The sequence below is a fragment of the Colletes latitarsis genome, chromosome 9, assembly GCF_051014445.1.
Source record: "Colletes latitarsis isolate SP2378_abdomen chromosome 9, iyColLati1, whole genome shotgun sequence".
NCBI lineage: Eukaryota > Metazoa > Arthropoda > Insecta > Hymenoptera > Colletidae > Colletes > Colletes latitarsis.
The window spans coordinates 23862323-23875660 of NC_135142.1; the positions used below are offsets into that span (position 1 = coordinate 23862323).

General features: G+C 39.2%; 1 protein-coding gene and 1 long non-coding RNA gene across 6 annotated transcripts in view; one reads left to right on the forward strand and one right to left on the reverse strand.

The window, feature by feature from the left end:
* Positions 1–13338, forward strand: part of LOC143345579 (uncharacterized) — a 191851-nt gene that overhangs the window by 100717 nt on the left and 77796 nt on the right. The gene's annotated exons all lie outside the window — the stretch shown is intronic.
* The window catches only part of Task6 (TWIK-related acid-sensitive K[+] channel 6), a 175254-nt gene that overhangs the window by 97847 nt on the left and 64069 nt on the right, over positions 1–13338 (reverse strand). The window contains exon 2 of one of the 5 annotated variants that reach the window (XM_076772890.1): positions 2862–2929. The exons of 3 other annotated variants lie outside the window; for them this stretch is intronic. The gene's annotated coding sequence lies outside the window, so the exon portion shown is untranslated. Of the gene's footprint in view, positions 1–2142; positions 2507–2861; positions 2930–13338 lie in introns of those variants that run through there. One more of the 5 variants, XM_076772889.1, reaches the window with a different exon arrangement.

The window sequence follows — 13338 nt, forward strand, 5'->3', positions numbered from 1 at the left end:
AAGTATTGATCGAGAAAATTGGATTTTACTAATAGTGAAAAATCCAGACGTAGTTATTTCAAATTGTGCTTGTAAAATTTAATGATACGTAAACCAGAGTGGTCTAAACATTTTCTTATTTTAACGTTTTCAAGTCCTATCGTCGAAGGTAAGTAATTCAGAGCGCAGAAACTATTACGCTCGACGAAATAGGATGAAATTTAGTTTGACGTGATCTTGGAGGAGCTAATTCATTGACCCGAATAGCTCCGGCCTAATTCAAGATGTCCCATGGAAGAAAAGGGGAGGGTCAATCTTGCCAGAGAATTTGTGGTTGGCATTCGAGTGCCTATCAGCCACTTCTCCCTTCTTGGTATTGATAAAGGATTGAACCTTGCGTTAGATAAGGTATCGCATCGAGGACCCCCTGAGAAATTTATTTAATTAGTAAACTGTACAAAAATACGTATAAATAAATACAGGATCGACAAAAATAGATATCAGTCGCTTGTACATATTCATTTTTAAGACGACGTTCCCCAATTTAATCTCAAGCGATGAATTTTTAATACACGAATCGAACAAACGCAATTACTCGTACAGTTCGATGTTTCGGAACTCTAAATTTAGACAGATTCGATATTGTAGCGCAACATTCAAGCCAGACAATCATAAAAAACGGAATCCACGCGTCCGTTGTACAGTACATTATAAATTTTCTCCCGATTAACAAGTCAAAATCTCCCTTGCTTCGTAGTCGCTGATCATTTCCATCCATAACTTATAAACGTTGCCTCAAAGTGCTCCGCTTTTAGATTTTAAATCGCCGGCAAAGAGAAAACTGATATCCCCCTGGCCACGTGTGCTTCAATAATGCAAATGCGAGCGCATAAGGAAACTTCGGAACACCATGTAAGCGCGATTTTCGAAAATTCGACCGGAAAAGTTTGACGGTTTCCATAATTTCCTTATTGCACGAACTTCCTGCCCGATCATTCCGACGCCCTTTTTCTTTATTCGAGGAAATTCGTTTGATTAAAAATTTCAATGGGAACCGTCCGTTATATAAATTATACAGGGTGTTCGGCCATCCCTGGGAAAAATTTTAATAGAGGATTCTAGTGACTAAAATAAGACGAAAATCAAGAATACCAATTTGTTGGTGGAGGCTTCGTTAAAAAGTTATTAACAATTAAATTCAAAAATTTCAAATCGTTCTGGAAAAATTATTTTCGGTTGCGGTGGTCAATTACAATCATTTTTGGTGAATAGACATACTTCCGAAATCCTACCCACTTTCGAGAAAAAAATTCGAGTAAGTACTGAAAGTTTTGGGTGAAAAAAAAGACTTTCGAATCGTCTTGGAAAAATTATTTTTAGTTGCAGGGGTCAATTGCAATCATTTTTGGTTAACAGACATACCCCCGAAATCCTATTCAGTTTCGAGAAAAAAATTCATTACCGAAAATTTCATGTCTGACTATAGCGTCGATATGTTTCACTGAAATTTCATACGAATCTTTAAAACATCATAACTTCTGAACGGTTTGGACGATTTTAATGTTTAAAAAAGCAAACTACGTGTATTTTGATGGAGAATATGTACAAATCGCAAAAATATTCGAAAAGTTGATCCTTGACCCCGCAAAATGTGAAAAACCCCATAAAAATGGTCCAATTTTCAAACAGCCATTTTCAACAGCCAATAACTGTTTAACGAAGCCTCCATCAACAAATTGGTATTCTTGATTTTCCCCCCATTAAAATTTTTCCCAGGGGTGGCTGAACACCCTGTATAATGGCAGACGATTGTATTTGAACCATTGAACCGTATAGTCCCTCTACGAAATGTCAAAAATATTTCAAATATTCTGCTCCTCGTCAAAGTTGTAAATAATCGTGAATCATGGAAAAAGTATAAAGTTCGTTGATGAAAACTTGCAGATCTTGTGAAAGTTTGTTTTCCTCTCGTAAATTATCGAACGATCAGAAATTATATAAATTATTCTGAAGAGGGGCGGTAAAACTAAGATGAAATGCGATATATAAGCTGCCTTCCGGTCGCTTTTCGAGCATTTCATGCGCCATAAACCAACGCGTTCGATATCGGTAAATACTCCAAGTATGTACGCGTATGCTTAGCAGTTATTTACGGTTACTTACCGCAACATTGAAATAATTTACTGCACGACGAAAAGCACGAAAGTATTACATCCAGCGCGCTTTATCGCATGAAACGCTCGGCGTATGGTGCTCTTGGAAATTACGGATGCTAACACGGTCGTGTGGCCTCGGGGACCGCCGTATCAGAAAATCACGCGGAAAATGTAGCTGCAAGGAATGCTTACTTTACATACAAAAAGTCAACAGGGATTTTAGAAGCTACCGAAATGTACAGCTCGTTAAAGTTAAAGGTGCATTCTCATTGGCAAACGAGAAAAAGATGTTCTCGTCGAAACATAATTTACATTTCCCTTCTGATATTTTTTTTGTTTCCGTTGCACGCGGTATCTGTCCAAGCATTGGTCGAGATAAGATTAGGGATCGTTTTAACCTTTAACCTTCCGACAATTTTCTTTGACCCGACGCGCCGAGGAAGAGATTTATTTGGGACGAAAGTCGCCCTCGGCGGAAACAACCCACCGCCCCCTTTCCCCTTTCGAAGCCACCCACTCTCTTGGACGCACAAAAGCGTGCCACTCGCGGTGATCCAATTTGCAAACAGTACAGGTCACCGGATGAGTAGTGCGTTCGTGCACGAAGGAAAATTAATGCTGCCTGCGCCACTTAATTGCGTAATTGAAGTGCCAAACTCGTCGTTCTCCCTCTCGCGTCCCGACTCTGCGTCATCCCTTATCCACTCCACGTTCATCTTTTCCTACCCTCACTTTCCCTTGGTCGGTGTCTCCGAGGTCGAGTCCAGACATTATGTGACAACGCGCAGACCCTCCTGCAAGGTTAAAATTACGTCTTAAAATTCCCTTCACTGTTCGCGATTCTTCACAGCCTGCCTGACAAATTTCCTTTACAAATTGCGAATAAAAATTAACCCATTGACGTACGATTTAATGCCATCTTTCAAACGTGTACTATTCAATATTATTTAAATTTATTCATGCAAGATTTGTTTTACTAATATCTCGTGAATGTAAAAATGTGTTGATTTTACTATTTAAAATTTGATGACAAGTAACCTCGACAAGGGGTTAAATAAACTTTTCTACGTTTTCCAAGAAATCGGGCATATCGATCAAAAGCGACTAAATGTGGACCAGGTTCGTTTCTTTTATTATTGTTTCGTATTTTACAGAGGCGCGAAGTACATCAATCGTTCAATATTCCTACTCAATATAATACAAACAAACGTCAGGGGCATTTCGAAACTGAAAAGGGGTTAACTCCTTCACGTACGATTTTATTTAATTTTTCAAACGTATACCGCTGAATTTTATTTAAATTTATTCGTACAAGCAATGACTACAAAAAAGAATAGATTCATCTTACGAATATGTCGTGAATATAAAAATGACTTGATGTCGAGTAGCCTTATGATTGTGAAAATTTACATCAAAAACTTGTAATTGTACGACAAGGGGTTAAATATCGATCGATTTCTTTGAAATTTTATTTATCTCGTTGCGTCCTCTTTCAGGTATGACAGTGTAAACAACGTTTGAAATTTATATTAGCAATTCGAAAAAGAAATTTATCGAACTCTGCGCGTTGGTCGAATCAAAATTCTGCAAATAGTCGACATGGTTAATCTCGAAACGACATTAGTGCGCAAGCGGAACATCCTGGGCTAACTGTCCCTATCTGACATCCGAAAACGTTTCATTTCCTGTCCCGTGCAGCGCAACAGACCGAGCATCTCGTGTCGTGCGAATGGTAACCAAGCTCGGTTCCTATCAGATAGTCTGCTGGGAACTGGGAACCATGTACGAAAACACGCTCCCTGCAAAGGGGGCTTAAGGGCCGTGTCAGATACTTGGGTTGGAGTTTCTCCATTGACACGGGAGAGCACTGTTGACGCCCCACGGATTTTCACGAGCTCTCACGCTATGAATTTACGTACAAAATAAGTGTTTTCCGCCATTGGGGCTACTCGAGCTACGAGTGTTGCAGGCACTTTTCGTGGGAAGCATGCAAGGTGTAACAAAAAAATATTTATATTGCGTGTTTTTTGTTAGATACGCGTCTACGAATGTATCCCTGAAAATCTCGAAAGGGGGAGTAATCTAAATCGATCGCGTAACGTGATTCACCCTGTACATCTAGGTACATGTGTTATTGCTATGTTACGTTACGTAGAAATATCCGTGTACTCAACAGGAAAGAAATTGCAATAATTTAAGTCTGTTCGATATTCTTGACATTACTATTTCTCTTTCCCTCCATCTTTCCCATCACATCTATTTTTCCGATCGATTACATCCCTCGCTCGACATTACTCTCTCCTTCCTTTTGCTGTTTCTGTTGTGTCGCATCTGCATCCCCCTTTTCCCCGGGTCCCTGTCCCTCCCCGTTCCGCCCCCTCCCTGGCATGCAATTTCTTTTCATCCTTACTACAACCCCTTCTTCCCATATTTTCTAACGTTCGATACATTTTCGTTGATTTCGCTTTTTCCTCGAGCATCGATCTCTTCCTTTTTCATTCCACATCTGTCCCCGACTCTATTTGCAATACAAAGAAAGTGGAGCGCCGAAAATAGTCCGGCGTGCTTGGAAACGAGGGTACACGAGGGTAAGAGGAATTTATTATGCTTCTACATGATGGCTTTCCGGTGGCAAAGACGCGTAGAAAGGATGAAACGAAGGGGAAAGCGCTCATTAGGCGAACGAACACGAAACGACGAAACCACCGTACATCAAAGACTGAGTGTTGAAGACTTTCGAAGGGAACACGGAAAAAAACGTTTCACCGTTTTGTACTTGAATGTTCAATGCTATCAGTTGCCGCGATTTTCTTTTACCTCCCCCTCGCCCCTTCCGTATACTCGTCAAAGTTTTAACAAACATACTGAATTTACGAAACGTTGCGTTGCTCATCGTTCTCTGAACGCAATTTTTCTTATTGTTGAATTTTAATAATCTAATGTTGAATTTAAAAAATCTTCCAGTATCATTGTTCCCTGACTCTAGCATTTTGTTTACGCCCGAAAACTATACAGGCATCTCGTCAGAAAATATTTTAAATCCCCTTTGAGGCTAACCAGTATCGAACGCGCCGCAATCCGCGATATAGGCGAACGCGAAATGAAACAAGACCGCAAAATAAACAGACGCGTATCATTTCGGTAAAAAAAAAAAAAACTAACTATCCCGCTGCGTGAAAAATTCCACGCTCTCGCAGAATATTTGCTACTTTCGAAAATATGCATCAATTTCGAGGTTTCTCTGTTATTGCGACAGTTTATTCGTTTTCGCGCGGTCGTTTTTGTTCCGTATTACGAGCAAACGGAAAACCTGGGTGGAAGACTCGTTTTAATTTCATTAGCGAGGAAAAACGGAACATATTCGTGTCTTGCTTTTAATCAGAATATTTATCGCCGCGCCAAGGCAGGAATCATTTAATGAAAAAAATCAGATAAATATACTCGCTCGCCCAGATTAATTTCGATTAACAGACAGTGGAGTCGATAATTTGTAGAATCTAAACGGGCAATTGCTTTGTCGATTTTTCGAGTAAGTTTACTAAACTTGAGAATGGCAATGAGCTTACAAAAAGTTACAACCAACAACCAAAATAAAATTATCGAGAAACGAGTAAATATGTTCGTGACGCGGGGATTAAAGAAAGAGCGAACGAGCTGTTTCTAATTTTACACCACAATTTCATCGTTTGAGCCCTCTATCAGACTCTTCCACCCCTCGTCAAGTTGACTGACACTCCAAACGAAACACAGAATTAACAAACGAAAGGTATTTGCATAACAGCATTTGCACCCCTGCCACGAGAAACGTCGACCTACGTACATAATCTTTAAAGGCACGATCGATCGATAAATTCATTGCGAGCCACGCGATAACGAGGCAAAAATCACGGGATATCTTTTTCGATCGCGAGCGTTCGTCCCGCGAAACTCGAGTGACACGCGCCCACGCGGAGATCTATATTGGCGTAAGCGTCGATGCAACCGAGTATGCAAATGCAATTTAGCTAACGCGCGTAGAAAATTGCGCGAAATTATTAAACAGCTACGCAAACACTGTACGAAAAGAACGATCGCGTGTCAAGTCTATACAGTGTGCTGAAACTGTTCGTCCTCGACGTTTGGAAATGTGTAACTGCTTGTGAAGATAAACGAAAGAGATTCGGTACACAGGGCGAGTAAACTGACACGACAGCCTTAAATCACTCGTAAACTACTCGTTCGCTGAAAAAATGTTTCCAACGAAGGCTTCACGATATTAATTCTAACGTATTATACGATAATTAAATTTTCATACGTTTTTTATAATAAATTTTATTGCATTGTGTTTCTTCAAAAAAGGATATTTAGAATTTTATAATTCAAAACCGTTTCAAATCATACGTAAACTGTATCGACCATAATAATTTTAATACAAACATGAAATCCTCTTTCGTCGAGAGGAATCTAAAATCAAGATCGAAAAGTTAAACGAATATTATATTCGTACGCATCGCCCCGTTGAAATTAGAAAGCTATTGTTCCCTTTTATGATTATTAACATTTATTTGCTCGTCTGTACCGATACTCGTTTCCTTTATTTTGATCATTAGCGTACGTGCGCGTCGTTTGTACCAACGCTTTTTGCGCGATATTGTATTACTAGCAACAGAATGGAACCGACTCTTATACAAAACACATCGTACCACGAGTAATTAGTAAAGTTAACAAGACAGTAATTTTAGTTTTTGCTCTTCTGCAGAATGTAGTAGTCGCTTGATTCGCGCGAAACTTTTTATACGCGGCGAATAATCCCACGATCCCCGCGGTACTGTTTACGCGCTGTTTCAATTTTACGCAATATCAATATACGCGAACAAACAAATAGTATTCTCTACCGTTTGTGTACAAATCTCACTGCTCACCAGTATCTGAAACTTTTTGTTCACTGTAATTACCATATTTTGCTTGATTCGCAAACATATTTATTACACGTTTATATTGGTACGTAACTTCAAAAGATTTTCCTGAAATTTGAACACAATTCGATTGAAAGCCTCAATGAATTATTATTTCTCTAGAAGAGCCAAGATTTATTTTTAATTCTTTTTCTCTAATATTGTAAAGCTCGAAGAGGGTAAAAAAATAGCAAAACTTGTATTTCTCTGTAAAACTGACCTCTGTAAATGTGATTATAGTTAGTACATGAATTCTACTAAGAGTCGAACGGTTCGAAGACATACCTTAGATCGTTTCGATGCAAGAGCATCAATTTTAAACGTAAACGTACCGATAGTATCGGAACACGTTTCAGTCCCACCCCTGGACGCGATAGCGCGTAGCGTGATTTACGACCCCGCAAAATTCGTGAAAAATTGCGGTATTCGGATCGATACAATACTCAAATACTGATTCGATCGCGACTTCGCTATTATTCGGAGGCAACATCGTGGGTCGTGTCGTCTTCGACGTCGATGTTACGGGCCACCCTCTGTCCATTTTATGGTTCGCTTACAGTGACTGTAAAAAGTCTTTCTACGGGAAGTAATTTCGGAAAAACACTTTTTATAGCCCCATGTACATTTACACGACACAGATAATTCAAACGTATCCCTAAAACAGTCGAGGAAAAGAAAATTTTATGTACGAAAAACGAATATTCCTACCCTTTCGATTTTACAACAGATTCGAGCTTCCTTCTTTGCATTATTTTACTCTACTATACACACAAAATATAGTGTTTTGATTTTTTCCTTTTCCTGGTTTGGGAAACGAAGTTTTAAAAATATTTTTCTGACATTGCTGTACAAATACTTGGGATTTCCGTTCCCCTGATGGCGTCGGTAGATTGCTAGAAAAAGCACGGTGTCATTGTGCCCGGAAATTCGGTTCCACGGCCCTCGGAAGTGGCAAGTTTCCGGTAGCGTCGAATCGTCAGCAGAAACGACGCGACGTTGCACTTTTGCTGGGTGCATTTTAAAGCAGAAGCACCGTAACGTCGAATTGACCAAAAGCATCTTCGGTGCAGAAGACTGGTCGTTCTCGACAGTCGAGCAGATTGACTTCGACCGGGCCAATTAGTAAGGTCTGCTTCCAGGACCACGAGGTAGGGCAGGTTTCTCGTTGCACCGGTTAATCTAGGTTAGGTACGCGAAAGAGTGACATCCAGCAGCGACTGGGATCAAGAAGCACCAGGACGTTCCATAGGATATTTCAATTTGTGCCTAAGCCCCTTCTGGTCTACTTGCAATAGCTGTATTTACCAAACAGAGACAAATATACCACCGAGGCCGTAATTGAGGCCATGAGAGCGAAACAGAATTACCCCTTTACGGTCAGAGACATTTTCGATATTTCCAACTACTCCACACGGGACCATCTTATCTCTTCTTAGATAAAAACGAACCAATAACAGAGGAAAAGTATGCTTCACCGTTTCTAATAATTTCAAATTACGAATGGTGTCTTTAGCCTTTATCGTATTGAACATTTTTTGAAACTGCTCGCGAAAATTAACGACAAATATGATTGTGTCGGATTCAACTCGCACACCATCGCTGGAAATCCCAGTTTATGACCTACTGGCAATAAAAAGTAATTTGCTGGCCACGCGAGGCTCCACGTGGCTACAGTCTGTTTCATTTGGGACAATGTGTCCGCGTGTAAGCTCTCAAATTTTAGCGACTTACTTTCAAAGCTGTACAATCGGTCACGTTTGTTTCATCCAACGATAACGCGAACTTTTGCGCGCCAAGCCTCGTGTGTCGATCGTCCGCTGCGCACTTTTCAACGCATAATTTAATAAAATTAATTTGTCCCTTGCGTTCCGCGTATTCATGGAATCGTAATCCTTTCATCGCTTCTCTTCTGTACACATAAGTGCAAACACTAATCGGTTGTAATTTCGCGATATCCTGTCGGAATCATTTTCCCCCGGACGAAGTAATCCATGACGCACTGTAATCCGTTCATTAAATATTCAGAACATATTTTACTTTCCCTTTATTAAATTTCTTGCTACGCTTTTAGTGCGTCAATCCTTAATTTTCTTTTAACGTAGGATCTCGATCGAAAGCCACGAATAAAATAAAAAATGTTGGAAGAAAACATTTGAATAAGATATAATTATCTTGTGTTAAACGTTCATATCACTTTTTAATTTCGTGGCCACTGCGATTCTTTTTAGTAGTGTAGGATCGATACAATTCCAATAAATTGCAATTTCCAATTTTAAAATTCTCAGAAAATGCGGGAATACTAAAACTATACGCGTTCCGCGTATTTGCGTAACCACGCCGCATTGCATATTGACCGAATCTGGTAAATTCGTTTTGAAAGGTAATGCATTGTGTATTTTCGATTTTCGCGTGGTTTTAACACGATAATCCAGTCCCATTTAACAATAACTGAAACAAACATCCGTTTCTGTCAGGTAATCGAACAATGCATTAAAACGTTGCCTGTTGTCTTTGTACGTCCGCGATCCTCTTTTAAATAATTTCCAAACAACAATATTCCCTCTATCGTGTGTTTTTACAGAACAGTGTATATTTATATTTAAAAATCACTGTTTTGTCGAAACATTTTAAACGGTCCGTTCGAAACGTGAAATTTTGCAGGTTTCTATTTTCCTTTGTTTATTTTCACGCTTTAAACTAAATTTATATAACGTATTTGGGTTTTGCTATTTTATTTTTACATCCAAACAATTTTTGAATATTCTTCGAAGCTCGAAGAACGAACAAAATATCGTCGAATGCATTAAAAGTCTGCTCGATCGTATAAGCGTCGCAAATAAATTTCTGTAAGTCGGTTTTATTGATTATCCATTACTCGAGTAAAATTTTCTCCATCTTCGGTTTCAATGTGGTTTTTCCAGAAACACGGTACGCTTCGTGAACTGCACTAACCAATTAAATTCACACCTACAACTCTGAAACAACCCCTATTTTCTGTCGTTCGCTGCAGAATATCGCTTGTTTACGACGTTAATGGAAATTTCCAATTAGTTTGTGCCCTATTAAATAGAACGTACGTTTAGCGCTGACGTTGCACGAGGCTCCTGTAATAATCCACTCGCGCAGTGCCTTCTTAAACGTTTCCGTTTCATTTGCAAATAGTCACGAGGGATTGGTTTCCTTCGCCCTGAAGGCGTGCTCTCGAGGAAGCAACGGAAATTTAAGTTCCACCCCATTATCGGTTACTTCCAATATCTCTTTGGCGCCTCCATTGTTATGGCGACTATCGTTGCTATTATTACCGCCTCTAGTATCGGAGAAATCTCCTTCCGTTGATTTTGATCCGTCGGGTCCTACTCCATCGACGAGATATTTTCGATTAATAATATAAAATATTACAATGTTCTATGCAATATTCAAATCGTTCAACCCTCTCAAACCTGATGATAACATGGTATTTTAATGTCAATAATTTTGTGATATTATATACAGGGTGTTCGGCCACCCCTGGGAAAAATTTTAATGGGAGATTTTAGAAGCCAAAATAAGACGAAAATCAAGAATACCAATTTGTTGATGGTGGCTTCGTTAAGAAGTTATTAACGTTTAAAATTCCGCCAATACTGAATTTTTTTCTCGAAAGTGGGTAAGATTTCGGGGGTATATATAATGACCAAAAATAATTTTTCCAAAACGATTTGAAATTTTTGAATCTAGTTGTTAATAACTTTTTAACGAAGCCTCAGTCAAGAAATTTATATTCTTGATTTTCGTCTTATTTTGGCCTCTAGAATCCCCCATTAAAATTTTTCCCAGGGGTGGCCGAACACCCTGCATATCTACTGGAAAAATTATCGAACATCAAAGTTGCATCGTAAACTAAATTAAAGTTTGAACCCCCTACTTGGAGCACCGACAAACATTTTGAATAACTTTCGATAACTTTTTAAAATAATTTTAAAAGAAAACTAATTCGTACGCGTGTTGCTTAGATTTCAAAGTGTCGTAGTCTGTGTCACAGTGGTAGTACATCAATTTAGCGAGCAAACAGATCACGATGTATGCCCGTGAACTCCTAATAATTTGAACCAAAGCTTATTCGGTGCTGGATTACCGAGACAACAGACTCTGCCTTCACTGTTATGGCAAATAATTGTATGCGACAGACTACATTACACATCGAGACAATTTCCCGATCGATCGATGACTTTGCTGATGGCGAGGTATCTTGGATTTCGTGACATCGGACACTGATTGATGCCCACGGGCATGATAAGGGCGATAAACACGAATAAAAGCGTATACGCGGGAAGAATGATTGCGTTGGATATAAGTATATTGAAAGACAATATCACTACTTTGCAGAATTAAAGTTATAATATATCTAACGAAAAAATTTAAGTATTGTTTAAAATATCCTCCTTTTTAAATATATGCGAAATGTTTCAAATTTTCAAATACTTTATACTTAAATATTTATTCAACGACTCTTTGATACCGAAGCATATCTTGATTTATTTTTACCCAACAACGTGCACTTTTTACTAGACACGATTGCAGCTTATCTTCTTTCAGTTCGTACCCTTTTTTGCTCCTCTTCTTTTGAGTGGAATGACTCCCCATAGCCAAGACCGTACCAAGGTTACAATGGTAAAACCGTAAAAATGCGAAAAGGCAGAGAGCTTTCAGTTTTTGTTGCGACGACTTTTTATAATAAACTCTCGAAATTACTGCCATTCATAAGTAAACACGCGTCTATTCAACGGAAAAACGAACCTCTCGGTTAACATCCGGTGTGTTACGCTCTCACAATCTTCTCTGATTCTTTCTTTCGTGTCCGTACAGATTGTTGGGAAAAAAGTTTGAAATTATGCAATTCTTTTTTATTCTTTCTATTCAACTGTCTGGTGAATCAGATATCTGCACATGGTTTGATCGATGTTTTCAACCATTCAATTCTATCATTTAAATGTTCTTTACTTGACAACTTGTAATTATTCACAGTCAGTCTCGTGCTTCTTGACATTCAATTTCGTTTTTATATTTATCTTGTGTAATTATCTTTTATACTAGTATCTCTTTCTTTAGTAATGAGTATTTAATCCCGTGAATAAATAAATAAAATCAGCGCGAGAAGGTCTAAAACATTTCCAAAAATTCAGCCACCTCGAGTTACGACGCAAGCTCGGAGGGATGAAAATTTGCTTGGCAGGAAAATATTCATCCTGACAGCGGGGGTCGGTGCATTACAGGCTTCGCTCCAGCCAATTAGCAACCATCTAGTTCTGTGCAGCGTTGAATCTTGTAAATTCGCGGCGTGTAATTTCTCCTGGTCTTCTCCGCTGCTGTATTTCACGTCCGTGGAATCTCTGCTTAGAGACTTTTGCCTCCCCGGTAAGACTACTCGTCTTCTCGTTTCCCTCGCCTAGAGAAACGTCTAGACAAATTTCCTCCCGGACGTGGATCCTCCAAAGCAACGTTACATTGGTTATGGAACAGTCATCCAGTCTATAATACCGTCGTTTTTCTTCTTCCACCCTCCGAATCAGACCTTCGATACTCTTTCGAGGCATTATCGTCGGACAGGTTCCTCGCTCATACAGGCCATTCCGTCGTTTCTTCGTTTTTATAGCACCATCCGTAACCGTCTATCCCTGAAGTGCCTAGGACAGGTTGCATAGTCACGGACGAAATTAGGAAAACAACGAGCGCCATCGAGGTCGTCGTTCGATGCTATCGGTGGACTGGCAAAAATCAGGATGTCGAGCGATTTGTTCGCGATCCCCGATAACGTCTAGATGTATCGGAGTCATTTGTTGTTTCTGTCGACTGTTTTCGACCAACAATTTTCGGTCATCTACAAGACTACCAGATACGAGAGATATCGGCGACCTTACGACTGACAAGGGACCCCACAGCTGTCCAAACCGGATATCTGATGGCACTTGGAGGGCTAAATCTCAGAGGCTGAACGTTGACGTACGATAGATATATTCCACCAAGCATTTTTTTCCATAAAGCAGTACGAAATTTCAAGTTTCATAAATCTTGAAATTTGAATGCTTTATAAAACCTGAATTCGCTTTTCCAAATATCATAAAAATCTCTGATAGATACGTCTCTTCTTGCAAGAGCTAAAGATAAGGATCGAGACGTTGACGTACGATAGATATATTCCAACAAGTATTTTTTTCCATAAAGCAGTACGAAATTTCAAGTTTCATAAATCTTGAAATTTACATGCTTTATATAACCTGAATTCGCTTTTC